Raw genomic sequence first — 17,544 nt, 5'->3', positions numbered from 1 at the left:
TTTTTCTTACTCCATATGAAACAGTCATTGATAAACTCTGCTGCTGCTTGGGAAAGAAAAAAAGACACTTATAATTAATAAAGGAGATTGGTGGATTTACCCTTGAAGTAGATGGTTTAAAATATTGATTGGCAAAACAATTCATAGGGAACAAGCATTTTGGTCAAGAGCAAAATGCTCAGGGACTAATCCTACACCTCAGATATAGAGGAAATTTTCACTGCTGACTCAAGCTTGACCCACTCCCTCAAAAGGACTGCTTGAATTGTATCCTTGGAATCAGGACCTGAGTGTTCTTTCCTTTCCCCCATTTGGAAACCTCAGGAGGAGGAGAGTAGAGAAGTGATGGACTGGGAGGCAGGGGCTCAGGGCTGGGCTGCGGCAGGGTGGCCTGACCTGGGTCCAAAGGCACTCACAAAGCCCCAGGAGCCCAGCTGAGTCCCTGCTGCCTGCTGTGAATGAGATGATCTTGGAGAGGAAAGAGCTCTCAATACCTCAGCCAGTCAGGTACTGAGCTGAATGTCATGGGCAAACCTGCTCTAGGGCCTGCTGGGAAATGAAAATACCATCTGGATGGAATGACCTATATTCAACAAAATGTTTAATTAAAAAAATCCCCCTCAGCAGGCATTGAATATTAGTGGGTATCCAGGTTCAAAACAGACAGCATTTCCTTTCAAAATATATTGGGGTGCTGGAGTAACTCACCCTATCCCCACATACATCAGCAAGGGAAATATTTGGGCTAACCAAGCTGCTACAGTGTGGCTTGTGTACATAAGTGCTTTTAAAATGGAGAAATTTCTGGGGCAACGGGATTCTGGAAGTGGCAGGCAAAGGGTATGTGGAAGGAAGACTTCAGTGGATTCTGGGGAGCAGAAGAGATACAAACCTTTTGAAGAGAGAAGAGCTATTTGGGATCTGATAATACATCTGAAAAACTATCCCATTTTTTGGAATGGTTTGGCCTGGGCAAAGGCACATGATGGTGGTATCTCAATGGGATTTGACTCCTCATTCGGATAAAACTTTATTCTATGTGCTTATTTCTATTTAATTCAAATCAACTTATATATATATATGTATATGTGTATATATATATATATATATATATATATATATATATATATTATTGTGCATTAGGTGAAAGTTTCCAGAGCAAATTAGATTCCCATTCAGTAGTTTGTACATACAGTTTTTCATGGCCTTGGCTTCATTCCCCACAATTTGTCAGCACTCTCCCCATTTCTACCCTGGTTTCCCCATTTCCTTTTGTCCTGATTTTCTACTGCTTCCTGCCTTCTCATCTTTGCTTTTGGGCAAGTATTGCCCTTTGATCTTGTATAATTGATTGTTCTAAGGAACATGTTCCTCTTGGGTGTTATTGTTTATTTTATGGGTTTGTCTCTTGTTTGGTTAGAAGGTGGTCTCTGGGAACAGCTTCAGTTCCAGGACAGAAGGGTGTCTTAGGGCCATAGTGTCAGGGGTTGCTCCAGTCTCTGTCAGACCACGAAGTCTTGTCTTTTTTGTGAATTTGATTTTTTTGTTCTACAATTTTCTCCCATTCTCTCCGGAACCCTCTGTTGTCATCCCAGTCAGAGCAGTCAGTAGTGGTACCTGGGCACTATCTAGTTCTTCTGGTCTTTGGCTGTGGTTATGTGGTCCATTAGTGCTTTGGACTAATTGCTCCCTTGAGTCTTTGTTTTTTTTTCACTCTTCTTTACTCCAGACTGGAAGAGACCGACAGCTGTGTCTTAGATGGCTGCTTGTAAGCTTTTAAGACCCCAGACACTACTCACCAAAGTAGGTTGTAGAACATTGTCTTTATGAACTATATTGTGCCAATTGACATAGATGTCCCCTGAGTCTATAGTTCTTTGCCTTTGAGCCTATGAACTTCATCCCACGAGGTGTTTGGTTATGTCTAGAAAGTTTCCCTGACTGTGCTACTTTTATGCTTTGTTGTCTATATTAATATGGAGGAGCACCTACAGTCATGTATTCAGAAATATCCACCACTGTCTTAGGCTGGATTCTCTAGAGAATTAAAACCAGTGCAGTATATAAATATATACAGAAAGAGATTTATATAAAGGAAATGGCTCACGCCGTTGTAGAGGCTGGAAAGTCTCAAGTCTGTGGGTCAGACTGGAGGCTTCTCCTGAGTCACGTAGCCGCAGGTGCTGGAGAATCCAAGATCTGAAGATCAGATAGGAGGCCTCTGGCTCAGCCTGTGGAGGCCAACGAATTCCAAGATTGGCAAGTAAGACAGCAGGTAAGATACTAGCTCAAGGCCCAAGAACTGGAGGTCTGAGGAACAGGAATCAGCTCCAGGACCCAGAGGAAGCAAAAGCCAGTGAGCCTTGCCAGAAATTCCACCTATATTGGATGAAGGCCACACTCTCAAAGAAACCCCCTTTCAACTGATTGGCTGCTCACAACAGATCTCATCATGGAGGTGATCACGTTATATCAGATGCCATTATGGAGGTGATTACATCTTTAAAAAGCCAAACTACATCATAACTGCCAAACCACTGAGAATCATGGCCCAGCCAAGTTGACATGCAACTTTAACCATCACAGTCCACCCCTTGTCAACTTGGCACCTGTACAGGTCTCCTTAAACCATACATAATCTCTGAATAAAGACAATTATAAAGTCATACTTGTACCTAACATGATGCAACTAACATGCTTACAACCAAAAACACACTAGCCCTGTTTACATCTTATATTTTATAAGAAAACAAAAATATTTGATATACACATATAAGGAAGAAATACTCATAACAAGTACAGTCCTCATTTCTGCAACTGGTCACGTGGTCGTAACTGGTATTTAGAACTACCTTCTTCCACTACCCATTCTGTGTTCCCTTTGCCCTCAGCAAGCACCTAAGCTGGTCATGGTTCTTTGCCTGGTGGGGTGACCCAAACCATCATTCCTGAAGGGTCTGGGCCATTAGTAGTCATGTAGAAATTGGCTTGCTGTAGTTTTCCATTGACTTTAATCACAGGACATGGTAGCAGTAAGAGATACCCTAAGGAATTTCCTGCATTCCAGACATACTCTTCTTTACCTCCATTATATAATATCAATCTGATTTCCTCTTGGTAATCAGGATCAACCACACCAGCCAATATGGTATCTCCCTTCTTTGACTGCTGATCAAGAGGCAGAAAGAGCCTGAAGTGGCCAGGTGACATTCTTAACTTCCAGTTCAGTGGAATCAGTGATGTGTCTCCAGGTGGGAGCATTCTTCCCTTTGGAACTAAGACCTCTAGACCTGCAGAGCATGGGGTCTCAAGGACAGGAAGCCAAACTTTTGCAAGTGGGTAACTAGGGGTAATAGTGTGTGGTACCACTCCCATTTCCACCCCTTGATTCCTGGACCCATGAATCCTGGGTCTGGGAGAAAGTATATACTGGATGCTGGTTTAGAGCATATACAGCCTTCTGGAGAACATTACCCCAACCCTGCAAGGTATTGCCACCTAGCTAATCCTGTAATTGTGTCTTTAGAAGGCATCCATTGTTCTATCAAGCCAGCTGCTTCAGGATGATGGGGAACATGGTAAGACTGGTGAGTTCCATGAGCACGGGCCTATTGCTGCACTTTATTTGCTGTGAAGTAAGTCCCTTGATCTGAGGTGGTGCTATGTGGGATACTGTCTTAGTCTGGGTTCTCTGGGGAAGCAAAATCAGTGCAGCATATAAGTATATATAGAGATTTATATAAAGGAAATGGCTCACACAGTTGTAGAGAATGGAAAGTCCTAAGTTCATAGGTCAGGCTGGAGGCTTCTCCTGACTGACATAGCCACAGGTTCTGATAAATCCAAGATTGGAAGGTTAGATAGCAGGCCTCTGCCTAATAGGCTGCAGAGGCTGATGAATCCCAAGATTGGCAGGCAGGTAAGCTGCTAGCTCAAGTCCCAAGCACCAGAGGTCAGATGAACAGGAGCCAGCTGCAGGATTCAGAGAGAGCAAAAGACAGCGAGCCTTGCCATAAAGTCCAACTATATTGGATGCAGGCCACATCTCCCAAGGAAAACTCCCGTTCAGCTGATTGGCTGCTTACAACAAATCTCATCATGGAGGTGACTACATCATTGAAATCCAGCCAAACTACACCATAACTTCCAAACCACTGAGGATCATGGCTCAGCCAAGTTGATACACAACCTTAACCATCACAGATAACATGACAGTGGATAAGGCATTCTCTAAGTCCATGGATGATGGTTTGGGGAGAAGCAGTGTGTTCAGGGAAGGCAAATCTGTATTCAGAGTAAGTATCTTTTCCAGTAAGAACAAAATGCTGTCCTTTCCATGTTGGAAGCAATCCAGTGTAATCAACCTGCCACTAGTTTGCTGGCTGATCACCTCAAAGAATGGTGCCATATTGGGGACTTGGTGTTGGTCTCTACTGCTGGCAGTTTGGGCACTCAGCAGTGGCTGTAGCCAAGTTGGTCTTGGTGACTGGAAGTCCATGTTGCTGCGCCCATGCATAACCTCCATCCCTGCCACCATGGCCACTTTGTTCATGAGCCCATTGAGCAATGATGGGAGTAGCTGGGGAAAGAGGATGACCGGTTTCCATAGAATGCATTATCCTATCCACTTGATTGTTAAAATCCTCATCTGCCGAGGTTACCCTTTGGTGAGCATTCACATGAGACACAAATATCTTTACTTCTTTGGCCCATTTAGAGAGGTCTATCCACATACCTCTTCCCCATACCTCCTTGTCTCCAATTTTCCAATCATGCTTCTTCCGAGTCCCTGACCATCCAGCCAAACCATTGGCCACAGTCCATGAATCAGTATGCAGTCACACATCTAGCCATTTCTCCTTTCAAGCAAAGTGAACAACTAGGTGCACTGCTTGAAGTTCTGCCCATTGGGAGGATTTCCCTTCACCACCGTCCTTCAGGGAGGTCCCAGAAAAGTGCTATAGTGCTGCCGCTGTCCACTTTCGAGTGGTGCCTGCATTCATGCAGAACCATCTGTAAACCTGGCATGCATTTTCACTTCTTCAGTCGACTGATCATAAGGAACTGCTCATGAGGACATAGGTGCAGACATGGAGATGGAAGGTAGTGTGACAGGAGTGGAGACCATGGGCATTTGGACCACTTCCACATGCCACTTACTTGCACCTTCAGGTCCTGCTCAGGCCCTGTCTCATACATACCAATTCCATTGAATGATGGAGTGCTGCTGTGCCTGTCAAACTTTATGGCTCTGTTGGTCAGACAACAACCAGTTCATGATGGGCAGCTCAGGCTGCATGGTGACTTAGTGTCCCATGGTGAAGCATTCAGTCTCTACTAAGACCCAGTAGCAAGCTGAAAGCTGTTTCTCAAAAGGAGAGTAATTATCTGCAGAGGATGGCAGGGCTTTGCTTCAAAATTCTAAGGGTCTGTGCTGTGACTCACCAATAGGGGCCTGCAAAAGACTCCAAACAGCATCTCTATCTGCCACTGACACTTCAAGAACCACTCGATCAGCCAGATCATATGGCCCAAGTGGCAGAGCCACTCGTACAGCAGCCTAAACCTGTTGCAGAGCCTTCCCTTGGTCTGGGCCCCCCTCAAAACTAGCAGCTTTTTGAGTCACTTGATAAGTAGGCCAGAGTAGCACACCCAAATGAGGGATATGTTGCCTTCAAAATCCAAAGCCCACCAGGTGTTGTGCCTCCTTTTTAGTTGTGGGAGGGGCCAGATGCATGCAATAACTTATACTTCACTTTAGAAGGAATATCTCAACATGCCCCACACCACTGGTCCCCTAGAAATTTCACTGAGGTGGAAGGCACCTGAGTTTTTGTGGGATTAATTTCCCACCCTCTAGCACACAAATATTTTACCAGTAAGTCCAGAGTCATTGACACTTCTGTCTTCCTGGGTCCAGTCAGCATAATGTCATCAATGTTATGGAGCAGTGTGACATCTTGTTGGAAGGGAAAGGCGATCAAGTTCTCTACGGACTAAATTTTGACATAGAGCTGAAGAGCTGATATATCTCTGAGGTAGGACAGTGAAGGTGTATTTCTGGCCTTGCCAGCTGAAGGCAAACTGCTTCTGGTGATCCTTCGAAACAGGTATGGAGAAAAAGGCATTAGCCAGATCAATAGCTGCATACTAGGTACCAGAACCAAAAAATCCATTGCCGTCGAGTTGATTTCATCTCATAGTGACCCTATAGGGCAGGGTAGAACTGCCCCATATGGTTTCCAAGGAGGGGCTGGTGGGTTCGAACTGCTGACCTTTTGGTTAGCAGCTAAATTCTTATCCACAGTACCAGCAAGGCTCTCCAGTTACCAGGAGATGTATTAATTTGCTCAAGCAATGAAAATCCATCTGGAACAGCAACTGCAATTGGAATCACCACCTGGTTAAGGTTTCAATAATCTACTGTCATTCTGCAAGATCTACTTTTGCACAAGATAAATAGGCAAGTTGAATGGCAATGTGGTGAGAATCACCACTTCTGCTTCCTTTAAGTCCTTGATGGTGTCAATATCCCTGAAATCCCTCCAGGAATGCGGTATTGTTTTTGGTTTACCATTTTGCTAGGTACGGGCAGTTCTAATGGCTTCCACTTGGCTTTTCCTACCATAATAGCCCTTAGTCCGCTTGTCAGGCATCCAGTGTGGGGACTCTGCCAGTTGCTGAGTACATCTATTCCAATTATGCATTCTGAAACTCGGAAATCACCACAAGATGGGTTGTGGGACCCACTGGACCTACTTTGAGACGGACATGAGCTAAGACTCCATTAATAACCTGACCTCCATATGCCCCTACTCTGACTGGTGGCCCACAGTAATGTTTTGGGTCTCCTGGAATTAGTGCCAGTTCAGAGGCAGTATCCAGTAATCCCTGAAAAGTCTGATTATTTCCTTTTCCCCTATGAACAGTCACTCTTGTAGAAAGTTGTAGATCCTTTTGAAGAAGTCTGGGAGAAAGTATAAATTTTTGGTAATGCAGTGGAATCCTTCCTCAAGGGGACCTGGCCTCCCCTTCATTCAAGGGGTTGTGGGTCTGTAAACTGGCTCGAGTCTGGGATTTGATTGAGAGGCGGAGACTCTCAATTCTGGTGATTCGAGTTAGACTGCCATTTACTTGACCTAGAATTCTTCCAGAGTATGTACAGATCAAGTAAATATTTAGTAGAATTTCCTATCTGTTTCACTCCTAGGGACACCATGACTAAGTAGCCAACACCATAAGAATATAGGAGTCAGACTCTTCTGATTACTGCTTTGACTCTGCTGTCCATTACAGTAACCACGCCCACCTTGTCTTTGTTGATTGGGTGCCACTACTTGGTCCCTACCACCATGGGTTTCAATCATCCCCATTGTAATTAAAACCCATTGCTTTCCAGTTGATTTTGACTCATAGCAACCATTGTAGTTAGGTGTCTTAACTCAGGGCAGTTGCCACTGTCAAATCTGACTTAGATAAAATAGCAATCACTGCAGTCTTCAAGGATACTGGGGCTCCCTTCACAAATTTGTTCCTCACTGTTATGGTAGACTGTGGGTCCTCTGGGAACTCCATGTGTGGGTCTGTGGATCTAACCTGATAAATCTACTCTAACATGCCAGTTTCCCTAAGCCTCTGGATACCTTCTTCTACAGTACACCAGGTCAGGTCTGGTACTTCAACTTGATTTAGTGTAGGCCATCACGTAATCTATGCTTCAGCGTCCCAACCAAATAAACTGTTAAATCCTTTCCTAACCTCTCGAGCTGAAACATTGAATGAAGAATCTGTGCTTAGTGGGCCCATATCAATAAACTCAGACTGATCCATCTTTATGTTCCTTTCACCATTATCCCACACCCTTAATATCCATTCCCACACATATTCCCCAGGTTTCTGTTTGTACATATTAGAAAACTCAAGCAATTCTTTTGGAGTGTAGTGTACCTCCTCCTGGGTCACCCTTTGTACTTCACCTTTTGGGGCTTGCTGAGACTTAAGTCTAGTTATAGATTTAGAATCCAAAATGGGTGGTGGGGATGTGTTTTGAGAACATTCAGCATTGTCTTGTAAGACATCTGCCTCAGGTGATGCCCCAGGCAACAATTCAGACAAAGGCTCTTCAGACACCAAAAAACAAAAAAAAAAAAAATTGCCATCCAGTCTGACTCATAGCGATCCTATAGGACAGAGGAGAACTTCCCCACAGGGTTTCCACAGAGCACCTGGTGGATTTGAACTGCCGAAGTTTTGGTTACAGTCATAGCTCTTAACCACTATGCCACCAGGGTTTCCTCTTCAGACACAGCTGGGTTAATCTCATCAGATAGGGGTGGAGGGGCTAATGGTTTTACTGGAGGGGGTGGCTTAGCAGACAAAGGTGGAGTAATCTCTTCAGATGGGAGTGAGAGGACTGGTGCTGTTGGCAGGGGTGATTCAACAGAATTTAGGGACTCAGTGTACCCAGCTTCTTGATTATCTGCCCATATGTCCCCATCCTAAGTTTCAGGATCTCATTTCTTCCCAATCAATGCCCTCACTTTAACTTCAGACACCACTTGAGTTTGGGAATTGAGTTGGCATTGTAATTCAGCCACTCTTACAATAAGACTTTGGGTTTAGTTTTCAGCAATATCAGCTCTGTTACCTCAATAAATAAGGCTTTATTTCAAGGCACAAGTGGAAACTTTGAGGTCAATTATATGCCACTTGAGCTTTGACTCTGAAGCCCTGAGCCTGTCTCTTTCTTTCCCTACTTTGTCTAGTGAAAGTAAGACCAACCAACCAGTTTTATACTTCTCATTATGACAGAATTGTAGAAAGTTATCAAATATGCCATCACCAGAGCCTTGCCTCTCACCAATACTGATCTATTAGTGGTAATGTTTTGCGTATTTCTATTGCCACTTCATGCCACGGATTAGCACTGCCTTCTGTACTACTGGAAGCAGAGTCATTAACATCTTTAAGACTAACTAGACTTGAGAACGAATTTAGAAAACTCATCCTTACAATTTTATTTCTCTGGAACCACTCCCAGTACCAAATGTCTTAGGCTGGGTTCTCTAGGGAAGCAAAACCAGTGCAGCATATTAATATATAGAGAGAGTTTTATATAAAGGAAATGGTTCACATGGTTGTGGACGCTGGAAAGTCCCAAGTCTGTGGGTCAGGCTGGAGGCTTCTCCTGACTCACATAGCTGCAGGTGCTGGTGAATCCAATATTGGAAGATCAGCTGGCAGTCCTCTGCCTCACAGACTGTAGAGGCCAATGAATCAAAAGATTGGGAGGTAAGATGGCAGGTAAACTGCTAGTTCAGGTCCCAAGAACTGGAGGTCAGATGAACAGGAACCAGCTGCAGGATCCAGAGCGAGCAAAAACCAGCGAGTCTTGCCAGAAAGTCCAGCTATACTGGATGCAGGCCACACCTGCAAGGAAACTCCCTTTCAATTGATTGGCTGCTCACAACAGATCTCATCATGGAGGTGATCACATTACATCAGGTATAATTATAGAGGTGGTTACATCATTAAAAATCCAAACTACATCATAACTGCCAAGCCACTGAGTATCATGGCTCATCCAAGTTGACACAGAACCATAACGTCACAACCACCAAACCTGTATCTGCTGGTGGGTGTGCTCCCTTACACCCTCCCTCACCTCTTGGCATATCTGTCTATGTATCCATTCATAAATTGTTGTTTGTTATTACTATTGTTGCAGGATTGTCTGTGCTATAATAGTTACTATAGTTGCCCTTTATTCCTACATTCCTGTCAGTGTCCTCTCTTGCCTTGGATATGTTGTGCTGACTTCTCCCATATTGCGTATTGCCTTTCCTTTCACCAATATTAACAGTGTCTATTATCTTTTTGGTAATTTTCCTACCCTCCCCCCCCATCTCTGTTAACCATTAATTTTTTTCCTGTGTGTAAACATTTTGTTGTTACTTTATAATAGCAGTATCATACAATATTTGTCATTTTGTGATTGACTTATTTCACTCAGCATAATGTCCTCCAAATTCATCCATGTTGTGAGATGTTTCATGGATTCATCATTATTCTTTATCATTGCATAGTATTCCATTGTGTATATGTACCACAGTTTGTTAATCCATTCATCTGGAGATAGGCACTTAGGTTGTTTCCACCTTTTTGCTGTTGTGAATAATGCTGTAATGAACATGGGTGTGCATATGTCTATTTGTGTCGTGGCTTGTATTCCTTTAGGATATATACCTAGCAGTAGGTTTGCTGGATCATGTGGCATTTCTATTTCCAGCTTTTTGAGGAAGTACCATATGGTTTTCCATAGTGGTTGTACCATTTTACATTTCCACCAGCAGTGTATAAGAGTTCCAGTCTCCCCACAACCTCGCCAATATTTGTTGTTTTCTGTTTTTTTGATTAGTGCCAGTAATGTTGGGGTGAGATGGTATCATTGTAGTTTTGATTTGCATCTGTCTAATTGCTCATGATCAGGAGCATTTCTTAGGCTTGATGTTTTGATTTTTGCTCTTTTCTTTTTTGTTGTGTGTTTATTGCTATAAATTGACCTCTGAGCACTGTTTTTGCTGTGTCCCAAAGGTTTTGGTAGGTTGTGTTTTCATTCTTGTTTGAGTCTAGGAATTTTTTAATTCCATCTTTGATTTCTTCTATTGGCCATTAGTTTTTAAGCAGGGTGCTATTTAGTTTCCATGTATTAGATGTTTTCCCTTGTTCTTCCTGTTATTGATTTCTATTTTTACAGTGTTGTGATCAGAGAAGATGCTTTATATTATTTCGATGTTTTTGAATTTGTCGAGGCTTGCTTTGTGGCCTAAAATGTGGTCTCTTCTGGAGAATGACCCATGAGCATTGGAGAAGAATGTGTACTTTGGCGCTTTTGGGTGAAGTGTTCTGTATATGTCTATGAAGTCTAGTTGTTGGATTGTGGTATTTAGATCTTCTGTGTCTTTGTTGAGTTTCTTTCTAGTTGTTCTGTCCTTTACCAAGAGTGGTGTGTTAAAGTTTCCTAGTATTTTTGTGGAAGTGTCTCCCTTTTCAGTGCTGTTAGAGTTTGTTTTATGTATTTTGAAGCTCTGTCATTGGGTGTGTATATATTTATTATGGTTATGTCCTGACCCTTTAATCATCATATAATGTCCTTCCTTGTCTTTTATGGAGCCCTGGTGGTACAGTGGTTAAGAGCTAGGCTGCTAACCAAAAAGCCGGCAGTTCGATTCCACCAGCTGCTCCTTGCAAACCCTATGGGGCAGTTCTGCTCTGTTCTATAGGGTCACTAAGAGTTGGAATCGACTCAATGGCAACGGGTTGTCTTTTATGGTGGATTTTTCCTTGAAGTCTATTTTATCAGAGATTAATATTGCCATTCCTGCTCTTTTTTGGTTATTGTTTGCTGGATATATCTTTTTCCATCCTTTAAGTTTTAGTTTATTTATCTATTTGTGTCTAAGGTGTGTCTCTTGCAGACGGCATATCGATAGGTTGTGTTTTTTTTTTTTTGTTTTTTTAATCCATTCTGCCACTCTCCATCTGTTTCCTGGAGCATTTAGGCCATTTACATTCCGTGTGATTATCAATAGGGATGAGTTTATTGCTGTCATTTTGTTAGGCTTTTTTTGTGGTGTTGATGGTTTCTTTGATCTGCTTAATTTTCAGTGCTGAGTTTTTTTAAATTAAGAGCTGTCTTTTCATTTCCTACAATGTTATTTGTGTGTGCTCAGTCTTTACGATTTTCTTTTATACTTTGATGAGTAGGTTTATTAACTTTCTGTGTAGTTATCCTGAAATTTAGCTTTATCTTCTTAACTTTAAAGCAGCACTTTATTTCTTGATATCATCTTGACTTCCTCTCCATTTATAAGTTCTAAACCTATACTCTTTATTCCCCCTTTATGTTTCGAAGTGGACATCAGTTACAGATTGACGTTTCTGGTTCCCTATTTTCCATCTTTTAGCTTTATTTTATTTTTGAGAGTTCTTATTTGGGTTGATATCTGGCTGATGTCATTTTTTTTTTTTGAAATTCTTTTTTTTACTGTACTTTAGATGAAGGTTTACAGAACAAATAGTTTCTCATTAAACAGTTAGTATACATATTGTTTTATGACAGTGGTTAACAACCCCACAACATGTCACCACTGTCCCTTCTCAACCTTGGGTTCCCTATAACCAGTTTTCCTGTCCCCTCCTGCCTGCTAGTCCTTGTCCCTGGACTGTTCTGCCCCATTAGTCTTGTTTTGTTTAATGGGGTTATCTAATCTTTGGCTGAACAGTGAATCTCGGGAGTGACTTCATTACTGAGCTAAAAGAGTGTCTGGGGTCCACACTCTCAGGGTTTCTCCAGTCGCTGTCAGGCTAGTAACTCTGGTCTTTTTCTGCGAGTTAGAATTTTGTTCCACATTTTTCTCCATCTCTGTCCAGGACCCTCTATTGTGATCCTTGTCAGAGCAGTAAGTGATGATAGCTGGGCACCATCTAGTTGTATTGGACTCAGTCTTGTGGAGGCCATGTTAGTAATCTTGCCTTGTATCTTGTTTTCTTCATTCTCCCTTGCTCCCAAAGGGGTGAGACTAGTGGAGTATCTTAGATGGCTGCTCACAGGCTTTTAAGACCCCAGATGCTACTCACCAAGGTAGAATGTAGAATATTTTCTTTATAAACTATGTTATGCCAATTGAGCTAGATGTTCCCCGAGATCATGGTCCCCACAGCCCTCCACCCAGCAATTCAATCCCTCAGGGAGTTTGGATGTGTCTATGGAGCTTCCATGATCTTTCCTTGTACAAGTTGTGCTAGCTTCCCCAGTATTGTGTACTGTCTTCCCCTTCACCAAAGTTACTACTTATCTATTGTCTATTTTGTGTTCCCCCCACCCTTTCCCTCCCTTGTAATCAGTAAAGATTGTTTCTTTTTGTGTGTAAACCTTTTCGTGAGTTTTTACAGTTGTGGTGTCATACAATATTTGTCCTTTTGTAATTGAGTTATTTCACTCAGCATAATGCCCTCCAGATTGATCCATGTTATGAGATGCTTCATAGATTCATCATTGTTCTTTATCGTTGTGTAGTACTCCATTGTGTGTATGTATCATAGTTCGTTTATCCATTCTTCTGCAGATGGGCATCTAGGTTGTTTCCATCTTTTTACTATTGTGAACAATGCTGCAGTGAACATGGGTGTGCATATGTCTATTTGTGTGACAACTCTTATTTCTCTAGGATATATTCTTAGAAGTGGGATTGCTGGATCATATGGTATTTCTATTTCTAGCATTCTAAGGAAGTGCCATATCATTTTCCAAAATTGTTGTATCATTTTACATTCCCACCAGCAGTTCATAAGAGTTCTGATCTCCCCGAAACCTCTCCAACATTGTTATTTCCAGTTTTTTTGATTCGTGCCAGTAATGCTGGGGTGAGATGGTATCTCATTGTGGTTTTGATTTGCATTTCTCTAGTGGCTAGTGATCATAAGCATTTCCTCATGTGTCTGTTGGCTGCTTGAATGTCTTCTTTGGTGAAGTGTCTGTTCATTTCCTTTGCTCATATTTTAACCGGATTGTTTGTCTTTTTTGTGGGTGTTGGATTTTCTTGTAGATTTTAGAGATTAGACCTTTGTCTAATTTGTAATATCCAAAATTTTTTCCTAGTCTGTAGGTTCTCTTTTTACTCTTTTGGTGAAGCCTTTTGATGAACATAAATGTTTAATTTTTAGAAGATCCTAGTTATCTGGCTTATCTTCTGGGGCTTGTGTGTTGTTGGTTATGGTTTGCATCCTGCTGAGGCTGTGTGTTAGGGCCTCTAGTGTTGATCGTAGTTTTTCTTCTATGCACTTTATAGTTTTTGGCTTTATATTTAGGTCTTTGATCCATTTTGAATTAGTTTTTATATATGGTGTGAGGTATGGGTCCTGTTTCATTTTTTTTGCATATGGAAATCCAGTTTTGTCTGTACCATTTGTTAAAAAGACTGTCTTTTCCTCGTCTGATGGCCTTTGGGCCCTTATCAGGTGACCATAGGTAGATGGATTTATGTCTGGGTTCTCAATTCTGTTCCCTTGGCCAATGTGTCTGTCGTTGTACCAGTACCAGGCTGTTTTGACTACCGTAGCTGTATAGTAGGTTCTGAGGTCAAGTAGTACAAGACCTCCTACTTTATTCTTCTTCAATAGTGCTTTACTTATCCGGGGCTTCTTCCCTTTCCAAATAAAGTTAATGATTTTTTTTCCATCTCTTTAAAGAATGTTGTTGGTATTTGGATCAGGATTGCATCATATTTGTAAATTGCTTTGGGTGGAATTTTCATTTTCACAATGAGTCTACCTATCCATGAGTATGATGTGTTTTTCTATTTATGTAGATCTCTTTTGGTTTCTTGCAGTGGTGTTTTATAGTTTTCTTTGTATAGGTCTTCTACATCCCTGGATAGATTTATTCCTAAGTATTTTATTTTTTTAGGGGCTATTATAGATGGTATTGTTTTCCTGATTTCCTTTTAATCGTTCTCTTTATTGGTGTGTAGGAATCCAACTGATTTTTGTATGTTTATCTTGTATCCTGCTACTCTGCTGAATCTTTCTATTAGTTCCCGTAGTTTTCTTGTGGAGTCTTTTGGGTTTTCTATGTATAGTATCATACCATCCTCAAATAGGGACAGTTTAACTTCTTCATTAGCAATTTGGATGCCCTTTATTTCTTTTTCTTGCCTTATTGCTCTAGCTAAGACTTCCAGCACAATGTTAAATAGGAGGGTGATAAAGAGCATCCTTGTCTTGTTCCTGTTCTCAAGGGGAATGTTTTCAGCCTGTCTCAATTAAGAAAGATGTTGCCTGTTGGTTTTGCATATATTCCCCTTATTATGTTGAGAAATTTCCCTTCTATACCTATTTTATTGAGAGTCTTTATCAGGAATTGGTGTTGGAATTTGTTGAATGCCTTTTCTTTGTCAATTGAGATAATCATGTGATTCTTTTGTTTTATTTATGCAGTAAATAACGTTGATTGATTTTCTAATGTTGAACCATCCTTGTCTACTTGGTATGAATCCTACTTGATTGTGGTGTATTATTTTTTTGACATGATGCTGAATTCTATCAGCTAGAATTTTGTTGAGAAATTTTGCATCTATATTCATGACAGATATTGGTCTGTAATTTTCTTTTTTTGTGGTGTCTTTGCCCAGTTTTGGTATCAGGGTTATGCTGGCTTCATAGATTGACTTTGGAAGTATCCCTTTCTTTTCTATGTTCTGAAATAATTTTAGTAGTACTTGTGTAAGCTCTTCTCTGAATGTTCGGTAGAATTATCCAGTGAAGCCATTTGGGCCTGGACTTTTTTTTTGTTGGGAGTTTTTTTTCATTACCTTTTCAGTCTCTTCTCTTGTTATAGGACTGTTCAGATTTTCAACATCACTTTGTTGTAGATTGGGTAGGTAGTGTGTTTTTGGAAATTTGTCCATTTCCTCTAGATTTTCAAATTTGTTGGAGTATAGTTTTTCATAATAGTCTGTTATGATCCTTTTTATTACAGTTGGGTCTTTTGTAATGTCCCCCATTTCATTTCTTATTTGGGTTATTTGCGTCCTCTCCTGTTTTTCTTTTGTCAGTCTGGCCAGTGGTTTGTCGATCCTTTCAAAGAACCAACTTTTGGTTTTGTTTATTCTTTGTATTGTTTTTCTATTCTCTATTTCATTTATTTCTGCTCTGATATTTGTTATTTCCTTTCTTCTGGTGGCTGTGGGCTTTTGTGTTTTTTTTTGCTGTTGTCTTTCTGTTTGTTTGAGTTGTGTAGTTAATGGTTTGATTTTGTCCCTTTCCTCTTTTTTGATGTGTGCATCTATTGCTATAAATTGTCCTCTGAGGACTGCCTTTGTTGTGTCCCAAAGGTTTTGGTATGATGTGTTTTCACTCTTGTTTGAGTCTAGGAATTTTTTTTATTCCATCTCTGATGTCTTCTGTTACCCAGTGGTTTTTAAGCTACGTGTTATTCAGTTTCCATGTAATTGATTTTTTTCCTTGCTCTTCCTGTTGTTAAATTTCTACCTTGATGGCAGTGTGGTCAGAGAAGATATTTTGTATTATCTCAGTGTTTCGGATTTTGTTCAGGGTTGCTCTGTGGCCTAAGGTGGTCTATTCTGGAGAATGTTCCATGTGCTTTGGAAAAGAATGTGTACTTTGCAGGTTGGTTCTATATATGTCTATGAGGTCAAGTTGGCTGATTGTGCCCTTTAGGTCTTCTGTATCTTTGTTGAGTTTCTTTCCAGATTTTCTGTCCTTTACTGTCAGTGGTGCGTTGAAGTCTCCTACTATTATTGTGAAACTGTCAATTTCTCTTTTCAGTGCTGTTAGAGTTTGTTTTATGTATTTTGGAGCCCTGTCATTGGGTGCATAGATGTTTGTTATGGTTATGTCTTCTTGATGGATCATCGCCTTATTCATTATATAGTGCCATTCTTTGTCTTTTATGGTAGATTTTGTTTTAAAGTCTATTTTATCTGAGTTTAGTATTACCACTTCTGCTCAATTTTGATGGCTGTTTGCTTGATATATTTTTTCCATTATTTGATTTTTAATAAATTTCTATCTTTGTTTCTAAAGTGTGTCTCTTTTAGACAGCATATTGATGGATCCTGTTTTTTTTTTTAATCCATTCTGTCACTCTCTGTCTCTTTATGTGTGCATTTAGGCCATTTACATTCAGTGTAATTATTGATAGGTGTGAGTTTATTGCTGTCATTTTGTAGTGCTTTTTTTTTTTTTGTGGTGCTGACTTTTTTTATTTTTATTTTTTTGTTCCTCTTACTCTCCTGTGCTGAATTCCTTTTGTTTGTGGATTGTTTTTTCATTTCTTTTGTTTTTGTAGATTTTGTTTTTAGTGAGACTTTATGTTTTTCTTCTGTATTTTGATGAGTAGGTTTGTTAACTCTCTTTGTTGTTACTTAGAAATTTACCTTTATCTTCCTAGGTTTGACCCAGTCTATCATTACTTTATATTGCCTTGTCTTCCTCTCCATTAGAAGGTTCTATACCTACACCGTTTATTTCCTCTTTTATTGTACTGATGTTGTTGTCATTCACAGATTAATCTGTCTGGTTCCCTATTGTAATTCTTTTTGTTTTGGATAGTCCTTGAGAGTTCATTTCCTAGGTTGGCATCTGGTTGGTACAATCTTGTGTCCTAGATTAAGTATGTGGTCTGATGTTGTTTGTTCTCAGACCGAAGGTCTACCTTTAATAATTCTTGTAAGTTTGGTTTGGTTTTTACATAGTCCCTTAATTTCTGTTTATCTGGAAATGTCCTAATTTCACCATCATATTTGAATGAGAGTTTTGCAGGATATATTATTCTTGGCTGGCAATTTTTTTCTTTCAAGGTTTTATATATGTCATCCCATTGCCTTCTTGCTTGCATGGTTTCTGCTGAATAACCTGAGCTTAGTCTTATTGTTTCTCCTCTGTATGTGACTTTTTGTTTTTCTCGAGCTGCTCTCAAAATTCTTTGTTTGTCTTCTTTGGTTTTAGTGAGTGTGATTATGA

At 40.6% G+C, this 17,544-nt stretch overlaps 1 protein-coding gene across 2 annotated transcripts in view; it reads right to left on the bottom strand.

The window, feature by feature from the left end:
• The window catches only part of ACMSD (aminocarboxymuconate semialdehyde decarboxylase), a 116,048-nt gene that overhangs the window by 50,882 nt on the left and 47,622 nt on the right, over positions 1–17,544 (bottom strand). The window lies entirely within an intron of this gene.

Source organism: Trichechus manatus, unplaced genomic scaffold (genome assembly GCF_000243295.1).
Source record: "Trichechus manatus latirostris isolate Lorelei unplaced genomic scaffold, TriManLat1.0 scaffold00033, whole genome shotgun sequence".
Taxonomy (NCBI): Eukaryota; Metazoa; Chordata; class Mammalia; order Sirenia; family Trichechidae; genus Trichechus; species Trichechus manatus.
Note: the sequence above shows the minus strand (reverse complement) of the source record. Positions and strands in the feature narration are given on the sequence as shown.